This window comes from Molossus molossus, unplaced genomic scaffold (genome assembly GCF_014108415.1).
Source record: "Molossus molossus isolate mMolMol1 unplaced genomic scaffold, mMolMol1.p scaffold_m16_p_9, whole genome shotgun sequence".
In the NCBI taxonomy this organism is placed as follows: Eukaryota; Metazoa; Chordata; class Mammalia; order Chiroptera; family Molossidae; genus Molossus; species Molossus molossus.
Window position 1 is genome coordinate 18,764,782 of NW_023425403.1, and position 17,069 is coordinate 18,781,850.

Genomic DNA, 17,069 nt, shown 5'->3' on the forward strand with positions numbered 1-17,069 from the left:
ATTGCCCCCGAACCATATGCCTATTACTGTTAGATGTGTCGTTGGTGCCCTGGACCTTCATGAACAGTTGATGGAAGACACACAGGACTGCCAGTGTGTCCCCATCTGGCTCCTGTCCCGTTGTTCCTGTGTTCACCTCTGTTGCCTCCCCAAACGGTGCCGCTTTCCTCTGTTCATGGAACTGTTCAGCTAATTGAATACTGTCAAAGAAAGGGAAACAGAGAAAGGAAATAAATGAGTCTCCCCCTGTTCTCCTTGTTTGTGCTCCAAAGTCCATAAATGAAGTGTGCTCTATGGTTCCGAGTTACTCTAGCTTAACTAGCCATACTTAACCCCATTTATTGACAAGTTTAGACTCAGCTCAAAACATAGGCAAGGTCAGCTCCTTACGTTTAAAAACAAGTTCTGGTAGAATAGCTGAATCTCTGGATTTGCTTTTTAGAGGAAATGAGGTTTCTAGTAATTTCCTAAGGAATCTGCATGTGTCCTTAAGTTACTTACTAATTTATTTCCTTAAGTAAATAAGCAGCAAACAAACAAAAAAATGGTCATGGGTGAAAATTACTCAACTGTGATCATATTGCCAGAGGGTAGCAATCCCGGTTCTGCTATGAAAATATCTGATTGACATATGCTGCTATTGTGTTAAATTGTTTCATCAGCTGTCATCACCACAATGCTATAATTCTCAGGTGAGAAGCCAAGTGTAACACTGACTCATGTGGGTAGCTTGGTCCTGATTTATCATCTTCCCATGAGGACCAAAGTCCTACCTACATTCTGTGGGTCCTTTAGATAAGTGATCTACTTTTTCCTTTTAATACTGTGGCCACAAGAATTTAGTCACAATATATTCTCTCTCTTATCTACACAAGCTCAAGCCATTGGTTTATTCTCTTAATAGAATGAGGATAATTGGTGTTAAACTAAAATTGACTTAACTATCTCATTGAAAAATGACCTGTGAGTTGAGAGTGGAAAAAAATCAATGTCTAGAAATCTAAGTGAAATGCATCTTATCATCTCAGAAGTTAGGCTTGACCTAAAGTCCTCCAACATATGTGCCATTTCCTGGGAAAGTAAGGCCCACCATATAGAAATTCATGGTTTAAAATAGTGGTTATTTTAATTAATTGTCCAAATAGCACCCTAAATTTAGCTATGAAATAAGACCCATTATTATTGCTAAAACTGGAACTTCTGGATTACTTTTAATTAACATTACTTCAGTGTACTTAGTGCTATTAAAAGACAGACACTGCCGGGTTTAGAAAAGTGGGGCGTGTCGAATTGCCCTCCGAAACGGGCAGCATCAGGCTGAGTCCAGGGCACACAGGCACCTAACCGAGACTGCCAAGGCTCTTGGGAGACAAGGGACTGCTTTTCGTTCCTTTGTTTTCACTTGTGGCCCTTGTGGAATATATTTGGGTAATTTAATTAACCTCTCTGAGCCTCATTCATTCAGATATAACATGAAAAAACAATAAGCTTAACTCATTGGTTGACTGTGAGGATTAGAGAGGAGGATGCTTATGCTGGACACATGGTAAATGCTCAATAAATATTAGCTATTCAGCATTTTATTTATTTATTTATTTTTCCTCACCCGAGGACACTTTTCCATCTTTTGTTCAGGTAGAGTGGGAGGGAGAGAGAGGAACAGAGAGAGAGAGAGAGAAACATAACCGACCAGGGCCGGGGACAAACTGCAACAAACTGCAACCAAGGTACGCGCCCTTAGCGGGAACCGAACCCGGGTCTCACAGGACCTCAGGCCGACGCTCTAACCGCTGAGCCAAACCGGCCAGGGCGCTATTCAGCATTTTAAATGAGAGCAGTCTCTGAACAGAGCTCCTCCCTGCTTCTCAAAGTGTCACATACACTGTTATTCAAGTCGTATCATCTCACTGAAGTTGGGGGTCACAGGCTTATATTCCACAACTGTTCTAAAGCCCCATGGTACTGAAATCAAAGGGGCAAAGAGTTTCCAAAAGATTTCAGCCACTTTTAAATGATTCAGAGTGAGCTTTCTACTGAAAGCTTTTCATAGAAAGAAAAGAGACATAAGTTGAGCAGTAATCTTTCACAGTTGAAGATTCGTTGGTACTCAATTCTAAGGCATATTTTTTAAAAAAAGCATTTTAGCATTATATAAATTAATTTGCCTTAATCATTATTGCTTTTTAATCAGTTTTGCCTTTAATCAATATCTACATTTACAGTTTTTCCTCTTCTGCCCCAGCCTCTTTTGAATTGATGGTGTGTCTTAGAATATTACGTTGATGTAAAATTAAATGCAGTGTGGATGTATGTTATTTCTGAATTTTCTCACAAGTTTTACAATTTCTTTAAAAGTACCAATTTATTTTTTAATAATTCATGGTTTATTAGCATTTTTTATGATGTCTATTGTAATATAAAGTTGATTCTTATGGAAGAACTTAATTGATTACATCTTGGGCCTATCTTTGCTCTTCATTATCCATGGTGATCTCACATGGATGAGCCATAGCAGTGCTTCTCTGAGTTATAGGAGTAATATCTAGGAGGGAGCCACACTTCTGGAATGAAGACTTGCAATTCTGGACCGGTTCTGGGTGCTAACGCAGGTGATGACCCATTGTCACCCCACTGGCTGCCCATGCCAACACCTGTCATGCAAAATCCCCCGCCTGATCACCTCTCTGCGCTTTGCTCCTGCTCTCCCTCCACGCTGAGGCCCAGGAAAACTGAGCATGGTTTCTATGAAGAGCAGTATATGAGGACAGAGCAAGAGTTGTCTGGCTCATATATTTATACCCTCTTTTTGTCATTAGCAAGGTTTGGCTTTCTATGATGATAATACATATGGGTAAGAAATGTATGTTGATATATGCACATAGATACATATTGGATAGATAGACTCCATGAAATACATCAACACTATAAATCTAACTCTTTATATTACTAATATTATAGTAATCACAGATATTTATTTTTGTAATACCATCATTAGTACACCAGAATCTAGATATTACATGAGTAAACGTATGGTAGAATTATAGGACTGTATCATATAGATCCATATACATCCATATTATTTATCAATTCAGTGATGGTCTGGCTTAGGTTTTATATTAATTTGAGTTAATTCAATTTTGAAAGTAAAAGAAGTTAAATTTATCATGAAATAAAATAAATACTATGATGTTTGAAAATATTGCTTTTATTCTTGACTGTAACCTTCATAAGTGGCAAAATAAGTGGCTAATTTTATAAGCAGTACACGGCTCTATTAGAATAAAAAGGAGACACCTCATCTGTTCCACTTGGCTTAAAATTTTCGCCTTTGGAGAGCAGTGCTCTGGGTGAGGACAATAAAATTATAAATATGTAAAAACACTTTGATAGAAAAATGGAATAAGGGTAAGAACTAACAAAAGAAAAATATATATGGTCAATTCACATGTGAAAAAATGTAAACTTAATAATCAAACAAATGCAATGAAAATTATAACTCTTATGCCTTTCGAACACAGATGCAAAGAAATATATTTTAACCTGATGAAATATTATTTATTTATTTTTTATCCTCACCAGAGGACATTTTTCCATTCTTTGTTCAGGTAGAGTGGGAGGGAGAGAGAGGAACAGAGAGAGAGAGAAACATCGATGTGAAAGGAACACATCGAGTGGCTGCCACCCGCACAACCGACTAGGGCCGGGGACAAACTGCAACCGAGGTACGCGCCCTTAGCGGGAACCGAACCCGGGTCTCTCAGGACCGCAGGCCGACGCTCTAACCGCTGAACCAAACCGGCCAGGGCTGAAATATTTTTTATCATGGTAAAATAAACATTCTCATACACTTTCTAGCTCCTTCTCATTGGAAACTTTGTGATATATATTAAAAGCCTTAAAAATCTTTAGGCCCTTTGATCTAATAAATTAACTTCTAGAAATGTGTACGAAAGGGAACAACAGAGATATAAACTTGTTAATATTCAAGCTTAATGATAATCCCTACAATATTACTTATTAGAGTCAAAATTAGAGGCATAATATGTCTCATAATAGAAGAATAAACAAATTACAGAATATTCATGTGAAATATTATACTGTAATTAGAATCACATTTTCAAATATTACTTAATGACAGAAAAATGTTAATGATCCATGAGAAATGAAATGTGTGAAAAAAAGCCGGGATACGAAACTATATATACAATCTGTGGGCTTACTAAACAAATATACACACGTGTGCCTGGAGCCAGCGTGGCAGCCATATTTTTTAGGGACAGGGGAATTGTCACAATGGGTGAGATCTAGGTCCAAAAGTCCACTGAGGCTCCAGGCCACATTTTGAGGACAGAATTGTCCTCCCTAATGAATGTTTTCCAGGCAGCTAAGCTTTCATAACAACAGCAATAACAACTTGATATTCATGGGAAGCACTTTACAGTTTACAAAAATGTCCAGACATCTTCTCTCTGGATTCTCAAAACAGTCTGATTTTGGCCGCATAGTAGTATCTCCACTTTCTAGATGAGGAAAAGAAGGTTCAGAAAGTCGCCCAGCTCTGCCCTCACCCTCCCCTTCTTCGGTGTATCCATCTCCTTCAGAGATGGGATTCAAATACTGTTGATCACTTTTGAAATTTCTGTTTCCTTCGAGTACTGCCTCTTGAGAAAATGCATTGCTCACAGAGTCGACCGTATTTGTTCTGAAATTGGAAATTTGTTCGGGAAATATTCCTCTGTCAACGCGTGGGGAACAGTTACGTAAAGATATAACATACGGTTAGACAGAAGGTATGGTAAGGCTGAGCCGGATCAGACCGACCACCACCAGCAGCAAACATGTGTGCAACCAGCTTTCTAAGGAAAAGCAAGAAGAGCGAAAGGAAAAGCATCATTTAAAGGCACTTCTCTGGGGTCAGAGTCTCTGGGAGAGCACTGAGAATCCAGTCATTGTGAAGGTGTGACAGTGAAAAGAGTTATCAACAAAAGCTGAACTTGGCCTCTGTGTGAGGCCCTTCGGAGGCATTTCCCCACCCCTCGTTATTCTGTTTCACCTTGTGGCTAAGTAGGTAGGCTTCTCAAGTTCCTGGTGCAGATGAATCACTGGGGGGTCTTGTTGAAATGCAGGCTGATTCAGTGGGTCTGGGGGGTGGGGTGCTGAGATTCTGTAGTTCTCACAAACTCCCGTATGCTGCTGCTGCTGATCCAACCAAACACTGTGTAGCAGGGTCTCAAGGACCAGCACCTGATGGGCTAGCACAGGGATTCAGCTCCATTCTCCTTCCATAGGTTGCTTTTCTGTAGCTAAGTCAGTGATAACGCCAGTCTCTTTGTTTCTTCATCAGCCATTGTTCTGGTATGTGGAATTCCTTCAATATAGTGACTCTGCATCTTGTTCTGCATTAAAACTACCTGGAAAGCTTTAAAAAAAACTCTGCTACCTTATCATACATCAGTAAAACTAAACCAGAATCTCTGGGAGCGTGGCCAGGATGTTTAAAGATAGCCAGGCAATTCTAACGTGCAGTGGAGGCTGAGGGGCACTCACTGGGAGGATGAGGAAGATGGAGAAGAACCTGTCAAATCTGGCTCTGATTTATGCTGCTGATATATATATATTTTTTTTATCCTCACCCAAGGATATTTTTCCATTTTTTGTACAGATAGAGTGGGAGGGAGAGAGAGGAAGGAGAGAGAGAGAGAAACATCGACATGAAAGGGACACATCGAGTGGCTGCCACCCGCACGACCAACCAGGGCCGGGGACAAACTGCAACCGAAGTACGTGCCCTTAGTGGGAACCGAACCCGGGTCTCTCTGGACCGCAGGCCGACGCTCTAACCGCTGAGCCAAACTCGCCAGGGCTATGCTGCTGATATTTTTAAGTCCAGGCTTTTAATGTTGACCTGATGGTCTGCTGAAAATAATTTGCTTAGAAACCTGTTTGCAAAGTGAAGACACCTTTGGAAACAGAGAACTAGGTCATTTCAAGGAGACACCAGTCAATACAAGACCTAGAGAATTAAGTGTTTCCTTGATTTCTCTGATTTGGAATTATAGCATAAATTTGTTTAGGATGTTGCCTTTCATTTCTATATCTTATGAACCTATTCTCTGAATCATTTAGGAAGAAATGGATTTTTTTTTTTCTTCAAGAAGGTCCCAGCACTTTAAGACAAAAATCCAATTAAACACCCAGGTAATTAAATAATCACAACCCTTATAGGTACCCAGGGAGCTGAAACCAGGGTTTCAAATAGATGAACCATTAGAGAAAAGCCTTTTTTTCTCTGAAGTTGGCTCATTTGAGCAAAGTAAAACAACTGAAACCATGTTATTTTAAAAGTAAAATTGAGACAAAGAAGAGTTTAAAGAAATATAAAACATGATATTCATCGATCTTCTAGTTTTCCACCTATCTTTTAAAGTATCTAACAATTTCCTGGTATTGTGATTATGACTGCTTGCAGCAAAAAAAGAAAGAAAGAAAGAAAGAAAAATAAAAGAAAAAGAAAACTCCTTTTCTACAAGTCAACCCAAATGGGATGTACATTTTAAATTCCTATAATTTGTTTAAAAACTTTTTATTCTTATGATCTTCTAGGTTATTGTTTTGTTTTTGCAATATCCTTATGATATAGGTAGCTAATACATTTGTTCCCACTCAACAGGAAAAACAAGACATTGGTAGGAAAACAACCACACCCAGACCAAGGAAAAGAGCCTCATCTCTCAGGAAATTAGAGGAGAGTTCACAGTTCTGAGCCAACATAATTCAGCCCATTAAGCATCTCCAGCAGTGACACTCACTTGATACCTAAAAATTCAGTTTTCAGGAACGCCCTGAGATCATACTCATTCAACAAATATTTATTGAGGACCTAGTATGTTCCAGGCACTATTCTTAGGTGCAAAATACAGAAGTCATGGCTCTGTCCTCAAGAGAGGAGAAGCCATTGATAGAAACCAATTTATAAACAAAGAGTTTGTGTGCTGTAGAGATGAAGAACTTAGGTGCAGGAGGCAGACAGATGGATATTTGAATCCCTGCTCTGCCACTTTCTTAGCATTATGATCCTAAGTTATGTATAGCCTCAGTTTCCACATCTGTAAAATCTGGATGAGAGTAGCAGGCTCAATAAAACCTTCCATTTAAAGCCACTTAGCTCAGTACCAGGGATATATACTAGGCAGGCCAGGAATGCAAGGTCATGTACAGCTCAGTGGTAGCACCAGGGAGAGAAGGGATTGATCTGACTAGGAAGACAGAGGCCCTTCTGTTTCAAGACTTTATGAATATAAATAATACTGTGTTGGAGCCAGCTAGCCAAGAACAGAGGGGGCAAATGTCTAGAGTTGCTCTGTAGCCACTGAACATTTAACTTATGAAACACAGACATACCCAGTTATGCGTGGGTCTGAAATCTGAGAGAATCTTGATGAGCCTGGGAGAGTGCTATAAGATTGGATTCTCCTTAACTCTCTGCTTTTTAAGTCCTGATAAAGTAAATACTTTCTGTACATGCATATCTTGCGTAAAAAAAAGAGATATCATAATAAGGGTCTCATCACAATGTCATTACTGTCAAATAAGAGAATGTGTGAATTCTAAACAGTGAAGTATTGTACAAAATATGTGATTGCACTAATTATGCAAGACAAAATGACAACGTACCCTCTCCAAGAAGCACGCCAGGCAATCCTGCTGATGGCAGCCATGAAAACTTTTCCAAAGCCATCCAGCTGACCCGTTCTTCCCTGCTCCCAATTCCCCATCCCGCCCAAATCTGAATTTAAAAAATCAGTCTTCTCACCCAGGGAAGCCGAGCACAGCTGATAAAGGGAGGCCCTGAGAATAATGAGAAAACTGAGTAAGGCCCAGCTGGTGTGGCTCAGTGGGCTGAGTGTCATCCCATTCACCAAGCAGTCACTGGTTCGATTCCCAGTCAAGGCACTTGCCCGGGTTGCAGGCTTGATCCTAAGTAGGAGGCGTTCAGGAGGCAGCCAATCGAAGTTTCTCTCTCCTCGATATTTCTATCTCTCCCTCTCCCTTCCTCTCTCTCTAAAATCACTAAACACACACACACACACACACACACACACACACACACGTATATGTCTGGTTTTTTTTAAATGACTAAGAAAGGGCGAGCCAAGAAAAATCCATGGACTAGTCAGAAGTTATAAAGGCCAAGGACCCATCTCCCTGGAGGAAAAGGGAAATCATGCAAGGAATGAGTGGCATCTCCATTTGCCTCAGGAAGATAAGTCAAAGATTAGAAGATAAAAAATACACTTGCCTAAAAATGTAAAGCTGGGCAAACACAAGCCAGAGTAGCAGCGAGCGAGGGTGGATGGGAACCCAAGGCAAAGAGCATACACGGAGCAAAGAGCATACACGGAGCAAAGAGCGTACACGGAGCAAAGAGCTACCAAAGCTAGTGCTGTCCTGGGGATCAAACACAGCCTGGAATCACAGGGTTGATGGTGTCCCACATGTGGACATTGTCATTTTTGCACACCTGCCGTCCAAATACCTGTTGGAAATTTTCCACAGAATGATAGGACCAGAGGTCCTAGGATTTTGTTCCTAGCAACAAAAATTTGTTTCCTGCCTCAGTGCTGGGGCTTCCCATGAGCAGTGGCCATAATGGCACATCCTAACCAGCCTATTTCTGTGGTTTGGCCTGTGCTAAACTTCTGGCTGCCAACTGTCCTTGCATCTGACCTGGGATCTGGGCCGCTGGTTGATACAGACGCTAAGAGCTGCCTGCTTCCTTCTGACAAACCAGTGCTTCTCCACCTGTTACTATTTACCTCCAAAGGGCCCTTTTGGAGTTTTTTTCTGATCACTCCCATCCACACCCACCCCTATGAAATATTAATACTATACCACAGATACAGTATATCAGTTTTCATACTATGGCCCCTCGTAGAGCTACAGATATCTAAGCTTTTGTTTCTTCCTCCAAAAACAATGTTCACCTGTTTTCTGGGCAAGATCACCACCCCTGAGAAGGCACATAGTTTAGTTCCCATCTGCTTTGGGGACTAGAGTCAGTCTCTCATGCTTACAAACATGCACCTTGATAAGTATACCCCATCTTTTGCTGTTAAGCCCAAATTCATACAGTTGACGTTATTCTCATGTACTCTATGGACTTCTGTTAAAATTAAAAAATAGGGAAGAAATTGCTTTCGGAAAAAATACCAATGACTGCTCCTCTCTATGTATCAGGCACAGTGCTAAGTATTTTACACAGTACCTCCTTCAGTCCCACCCCAGTCTGTGCGTGCGTCGTTAGCTCAGCCTTACAGCTCAGGGCAGTGGGGCCCAGGTAAGCCAGTCACTGAGCCCATGGCAGGGCCAGAGGTGGGCCCCAATGGCAATGCTGTGTGCTGGGCAAGAGGGAAGCAAGATTCACAGGATTCACCTTACTTCATGGGAGGTTTGCTTAGGAGCTGGAGGGGGAGCTCTGCTCCCAGAGGGGGATTTGTTCTCAGTGATTTATTTGCATACTGTTTGCCATTTATTATTATATAGCTGTTATTTTTATTTAATTATGAAACAGGAGGCTTTATCTAATAATACGTTTACTGGTCCTTTGCGGAGCTCCCGAAGTTACAATACACAAGCAACCATCAAGCTTCTAGCTCATTTATTAGGCTGACCCTTATGAAATTGCCAATATTCCATTTTTATCCCACAAAATGGCAATTACATAGCATCCAACAAAAACAACAACAAATTAGTGTCATGAGTGTTACTTTTAAGAACCAACAGGGTGACTAGAAAACACTTTTAAAAAATCATAAGGCCCACTTCAAATTCTCATTTTTATTTACCCCTCCCCCAACTCACACACACAATGGTAACTTTTAAAGTGTAGAGGGAGAAACTTTAAAATCCCATCTCTCTCAATTCCGCAGAAGATTTTAACCATTACAGGGAAACCATTTGATAAACCATATTTTACTTCTTTCTTGTATCTACTTTTAAGTGAGGAACTTTTTTTTGGACTTCAAAGTGATGCACTGGAATTCTTCACAATGGAGTGTTAATGAATAAAGTTAAATTTAACCTCCTCTGCAAAGTGTTGGCAGAGGAAAGACAAAGGGAGGTTAGAAACAATGTTGTTAGCCTGTAAAGAAATATATTAGCATGCCCCGCCAGTGTGGCTCAGTGGTTGAGCATCCACCCATGCACCAAGAGGTCACCAGTTCCATTCCCGGTCAGGGCACATGCCCAGGTTGTGGGCCCGATCCCCAGTGGGGGGCGTGCAGGAGGCGGCCAATCGATGTTCTCTCTCATCGATGTTTCTATCTCTCTCTCTCCCTCTCACTTCCTCTATCTCTAAAATCAATAAAGAAAAAATAAATAAAATAAAATGACTACACCATTAAAAAAATAAAATGAAAGGTATTGCTTTAAATCCTAGAATCAAACCGCAGGCAATAAGTCTGATAGTTTCCAAAATAAGGGGGATTTTGAGAAGCAGGTGGAGAGAAGCACAGGCGCTCCCACGGGAGTTAGGTGACTTTCAGACACAAGAGGGGACGGAGAGCAGAGAGCGGCCGCAGCCCCCCCCCCCCCCCCCCATGGGCTCCCTCGGAAGGACCTTCGGCCCCCTCCCCACCCCCCCAATGCTTGCTGTGTGCTACAAAACGCCTTTTGCTCTGGCCCCTTGGCAAGATCGCTTCTGGTGAATGCTCTCAGAACATCTCTGCAAGGCTTCGGTACACCGGAGAAATATAAAACCAATGTTATCACAGGAAAATTGGAAAAACCTCACCCTCAGCGTCACCCCGGAGGGCCAAACATTCAGTCTCGGAGTTTGGCACTGAAAAAAAGACATGCAAAGAGAAACAAAACAAACAAAAACAGCCCACCGCTTCTTTGGCCCTCTTCGTTCTTCCCTTGCTTGAAATGAACATTTCACCTCCGAAATCAAGACCAAACAAAGTGCACAGAAAGCAGGGAACACCCTCCCCGGGGCGCTCCGAGCGCCGAGCCCCCGCCCGCGGCCGCCTCCGCCAGATAACCCGCCGCAGCAGGACAACCTCCAAAGCCTCACAAATAAATCATTCTGAAAGCCGGCCTTCCCAAGGGTAACATCAGAGATTATCAGTCAGGCAGAATTGTTAACATCCATTTTCCCATCATTGTGAGGCCTTTTGTTAAAACATTTTCCCCCCTCTTTGCAGAAAAGGCACAATGCCCTGCATTATGGGAACATTTATGCAAATATCAGTTAAACTGTGTGAAACCGCTCTGTGTGAACCACTGCAGCCCAGCAAATGTCCTCCCAGAAGGATTTTCATCCCAGCGCAGTCACCTCACGTGGCCCTTGGGACACTAGAGGGTTGACACTGACACGGTGTGTTTCCACTTCCAAGTGACAGTGATCGGGTTGAAGCAGGCTGGGCTCTCGGTGGTGGCCCAGGTAAGGGGAGGCTCCATCCACAGCAAGACAGAGACTCTTTCCTGTCTGCATTCCTGAAGCTGAAACGTGGACCAGGCCCTGGGTCAATGCAACACCAGGAATCATGGGACTTCAGGGCTGGATACCTCCTCATCTCCTATCCACAGGGAAACCGAGCCTGGGAGGACGATGAGACTTGCTCAAGGTTGGAGTGCATTCATCATGAACCAGACCCAGAATCTGTATTTCCTGGGCCACATACTGTCTCTATTCATTCATTTCCTTAATAAGTGAAAATATTAAGGTTGGAGTACTATGCAGGGTTCCAAAGAGATGGCAAAGGGTAGATAGAACCCATGCCCCTAGAAGGTGCTCACTGTCCAGAAGGACAGGCAGAAGAAAAAGACAGATACAATGGCAAAATCCTGAACAAGCTCAGCGCCTGTCATCAGGGGACTGGTAAACAAATGGTGGTACATCCATATTCCGGAGAAGCAGTTGTTAAAACATCTTAGGCAGATGTGCGGTCTGATACGGGAAGGTCTCCAAGTTGTATTACTGGGCGAAAGAAGCAAACTCTGTATTTGTCAAGTGTAAAATGAGAGGTCTGGATTTGATCAGTGGTTTTTCAACCTTAAAAAAAAAGTTATGCTAAAACATACATAACATTTACTATTTTAACCATTTTTAAGTGTATGTTCGATGGAGCTAAGTATATCCACATGGTTGTGCAACCATCACCGCTATCTGTCTCCAGAATTTTTCTCATCTCCCCAAACTGGAACCATGTACCCATTTAACATTAACTCCCCACTTCCTCACCTCACAGCCCCCGGCAACCACCAGTCTGGTTTCTGTCTCTATGAATTGGACTACTTTCGGTACCTCATATATGTGGGATCATACAGTTTTTGTCCTCTTGTGACAGGTTTATTTCACTTAGCATCATATCTTCTAAGGTGCATAATGTTGTAGCATGTGTCAGAATGTCATTCCTTTTTGGGCGGCTGAATAATATTTTATTTCATGTATATACCACGTTTTGTTTAGCCATTCATCTGACGATGGGCATTTGGGATTGCTTCCGTCTCTTGACTATCGTCAATAATGCTGCTTTGAACATGAGCATACAAATCTCTCTTCACATCTCTACTTTCGAATCCTTTGGCTATATACCCAGAAGTAGAATTACTGGATGATATGGTAATTAGATTTTTAACTATTTGAAGAACCGCTGTACTGTTTCCCATAATGGCAGCGCCGTTTTACATTCCACCGACAGTGCACAAGGGTTCTGTCCTCCATGTCCTCACCAACACTTGGTTTTCTCTGTGTTTGTAGTAGTCATCTTAACGGATGTGAAGGTCTCTCATGGTGGTTTTGACTTGCATTTCTCTAATGATTAGTGATGTTGAATGCATTTTCAATTGCTTATTAGCTATTTGTATATCTTCTTTGGAGAAAAGTCTATTCCAGTCCTTTGCCCATATTTTAATTGGGTTGTTTGTTGTCGTTGTTTTGTTTATTTTTTGGTTATTGTTGAGTTTTCACCTTCTTAAAAGCTGTGGAAACTCCTACTTTTAATGAAATATGTCAAAACCCAAACCTTCCCAAGGGCTTCTGTCCCCTCTGTCTTTCTGTCCATCCTGCGCCTCCCCCCAGCAGGAGGGGACTCTGGGACACACCCTGCAAACCTCAGGGCTCACGGAACAGAGCAGGCTTGAAATCCACTGGTCAAATCACCTCTGGGTAACCTCCCAGACAATAGGATGTGTTAATGTGAAAAGCTACCAATTTGTATAAAGGAGAAGCTATTCAAAGCAAAGGGATTTGAATTAATACTTATTTTCAGAAGATTCGGTGATGTTCACTTTAGTTTAAAACATGTTGTATTTATGCCATATTTTTCTGAAACACTGTGCAGATTTTGTCTTAGTTGTGCGTTATCAGATCCATCAGATCATGCAGTGAAGCTGAATGATCCACATACCCTTTGGTGTACCGCATTGGGGTAAGTCTGTCTACAGATTTTTAAGATAATAAGCAATTAGAAATATCCCTGTGGAACATGGATTGCAAAAGTTTTCTTCATTTCTTCTCCCCTCTCTGTATTCACTCCCCTGTCTTTTGCAGTGTGACTTTGTGGCTCCTCCCCTCAAGAAATGGAGCCTGTTTTTCCATTCCCTGAGTCTGGGCTGGCCTTGCGATTTGCTTTGACCAACATAATGAGGTGTACGTGGTATTGGGCCAGTTCTGAACCTCATTTCTGTTCTCACGTGTCCAGCCACAGTGAAAATAAGCCTGGCCTAGTCTGTCTCTTATCGAGAAACAAGTGGTCCCAACGCCTTGTTGCCCCAGCTCAGAGCTGACCAACAGCCACACATGGCACTGAAGTCTTTCTAGCGAATCCAGTCCCCAGCCACCATACCCACTGACCACAGATCTATGAGCAAACCCAGTGCAGATCAACAGAAGTGCCCAACGGAAAATGGTGAATGCATCTTCTTCTAGGTCACTAAGATGTTGGGTGGTTTGTCACATGGTTTGGATGAAAAGGGGCCATGTGCTAAATCTGACAAGCTCAGGGGAGGCCTGCGTGGTGGTCTTACAAACTCAGAGGCCTAAAATAACCACAAAAGATGGCCTGAAATGAAAACTTCTTAACTAAAAGCAGTTTATGGTGGGCAGTCATGTCCCAGGCCAGCATCTTTCCTGACAAAGGTCAGTCTTTACCTTAACTGAGCCTGTCTATTGTCTTTTGGCAACTATGATAAGAGATCTTTGGAATGCCAAAGTAATTTTCCTTTTTCTGGACCCCTCACAGCACAGGCACCGCTCTGCAGAGACCGACAATCCTCGCATTGTTATGACTTAATTGTTGACTATTACCTATCCTGTACCCACCTGTGTAACAGATGTGTCTATCATTTTACTTTTTATCCAGTCCCAGAGGTTTCCCTGCTTTGCTTTCCCCTGCCCCCCTAATCTGTCACTGATGGATTTCATGTAACCCACTTACATCTTCCCTTTTGATTGTATTATATAAAATAAGGTGCAAAACTGCCATTTTCCGGAGCATTATCTCAATCCATTGACATTTTGCTTCCCCCAAATTGTCAACAGTTTGGCTCAAATAAACTCACAAAAATTCTTCCTAGGTTTGAATGTTTCTTACATTGACAATGATAATTCCTAACTGATATTATCACCAACTACTTCGTATAACAAAACCCAACGTGACAGAGAAGCTGGTAAATAAGAGATAGAAATTCTGGGATCAGATTGGATCTTCTACAGATCTTCTAAATCTTTCTCTCAGTACCTTATTCTTTAAGAGGTACTTGGCCTTTCACTATCAAAAGGAAAACACTACAACTTGAGTTTGAGGAGATTTGCATAAGCCACAAAAGGACCTGGAGAAAGTGTCTCATTCAACATACTTAGAGATAGAAACAAGTATTTGGGTCCACTAAGGACACATGCCCTGGATTTGATAAGCCATATCTCCATATGGTATCCTCCAGTTTCGCTAGCAGTATTCTTAAAAAATATCATCTGAAGTCATTTCAGGGAGCACATACATTTGTTGTTATTTGATTGCAAAATGTTTAAAAACAAAACCAGAAAGCAAACAGAAATGACATCATATCGAATGCCCTTTCCAAATCACAGAGCAGAGGTCTACAGAGGATTAGCGTTCAGCATCCCCAGATATGTGCCCTCCCTGCAAAAGGGAGCGAGGGTCCTGAAATATGGCCTCTCTGTGGAGCAAACAAGGGTCTAGCCTTCTGTATGTCCACAGGTCAGTGCTTCCTCTTGCGGTCATTACCACGGTTAATTACAGGTCAACACTCCCCAATGTCAGCCGGTCACCGCAGTTCAGCCTGCTGGCTCCCATCTTCACAAAGGCTGGGAGGTCTTCCTTTTGAGAGAGTTAAGCAGGAAGAAGGAAAAGGAGACTAATTTATGTAAATGTATGCAACATAAATCAGACTGTGTGTCAGATAGCACAAATCCACAAATCCCTGGGGTGAGTCACTACTTTCCCACTCTGCACAGGATTGCCAGACACCAGCTCTTTAGTTTGGTGGCAGTGTACCTGGGCCACCAACTAGGTTTTGCCACAGTCATTTGTTTCTTTTCCTTTAAAAATAAACAGGCACACAATGCAATATACAGGTCATGTATCATAGAAATGTGCACTTGAAACCTGTACGATCTTATTAACAATATCACCCCGATAAACATAATAAAAACACAATAACAACAAAAATAAAAACAAACAGGCACAATTCAATCTAATATCCAACTTGACTAAGTAAACCCACAAAGTTAGAATCAGGAAAATGTTAACGTACGATAAAGTAGAATAAAAAATAATTTCAAAAGGGAAGAGTTTAAAAATATATCGTGAAAGTTTGATCACAGAGAGTTGAGAGAGAGGGGAAATGGAAAAGAAACAGCTTTTTGTGTGTGAACGTCATCAGCTCAGTGCAGTAAAATAATGACTGAAGTCAAGGTGTGGCTTTAGGAATGAACAGGAACTGAACAAATAAAGAGAGTGGGTGTGTTTTGAGGAAACTGAGTTAGGAGAGATAAGAAATGCAGATGTAGTTTAGGGGCATGAGAGGTCAAGGAGAGGATTCCCCGGTGAGCAGCAGTGAGCAGCGTAATGAATTGCAGAAGCATGACTAACCCAGAACAGCCAGGAGACAGCTTGAAGGTACCAAAGAGAAAGGGGGTAAAATATTTTCCTAAAACAGGCAGGAAGAGACAGGATTCAGAACCTGTTTAAGATATTGCAGGTTTAAAATGTACAACTCAGGTGTTTAAATATGTGATTATCTCCTTGTCTGTAATGAAACTGAATTGAGCTCATTGGCCTGATTTCGACTGGGTATCTCTGTTACTTTTGATTCCAAGTCAGGTCCTTTTAAGATTTAAACGAAGGCAACTGAATAGTCAAGATTGTCCTCCTCGTTTCTCACTCCTCCCGAGGAGGGATCTGAGTTTCCCAGAGGTTTGTCTGCTGCCTGGCACCTGGGCTTCCACTGCAGTGTGGGTGATGCACCTGGCCATGGGCATCAACGTGCCATGGCATCTGCTGCTGATTTCTGCGGTCCCACCTCAGTTTCTGGTCTCAAATTCTATCTATTCTGCATTCTCCTCAACTGGTCTCCACTGGGACTTCCAGGCTTAATCACATCCTGGCAGACAGGGGACCCTCATCTGCCACACATCATGCTGAGGGCCTGCTCTCAGGCCCACCCACCTACTCACCACACCTCCAGCCACTGCCCAGACGTCGCCCATATATACACACAGAACTTCTCTGCAAGGCTTCTAGAGTCCCCAGCAAACTCTTGGTTAGCCTACCAATGGTCCCTTCTGTCTGAAATCCCTTAAAAATTTGGGGGGTTCTGATACTCTCCCAGGTGTCAGCAAAGTGTAGGGAAACCCCTTCTCAGGCAACCTCTAGCTACTGAACTCCGTTTTCTCCTCCATCTTTCCCATTGCGCCAACTGTGAGAACAACCATGGCCACTCCCAGTGGGGCAGATGCTGCCCTTTGGATTTGAGGGAGAAAATGGCTATGAATGCTGCCCAAGAATCTAGAACAGGAATAACTAAGTAAATTAAAAGCAGAT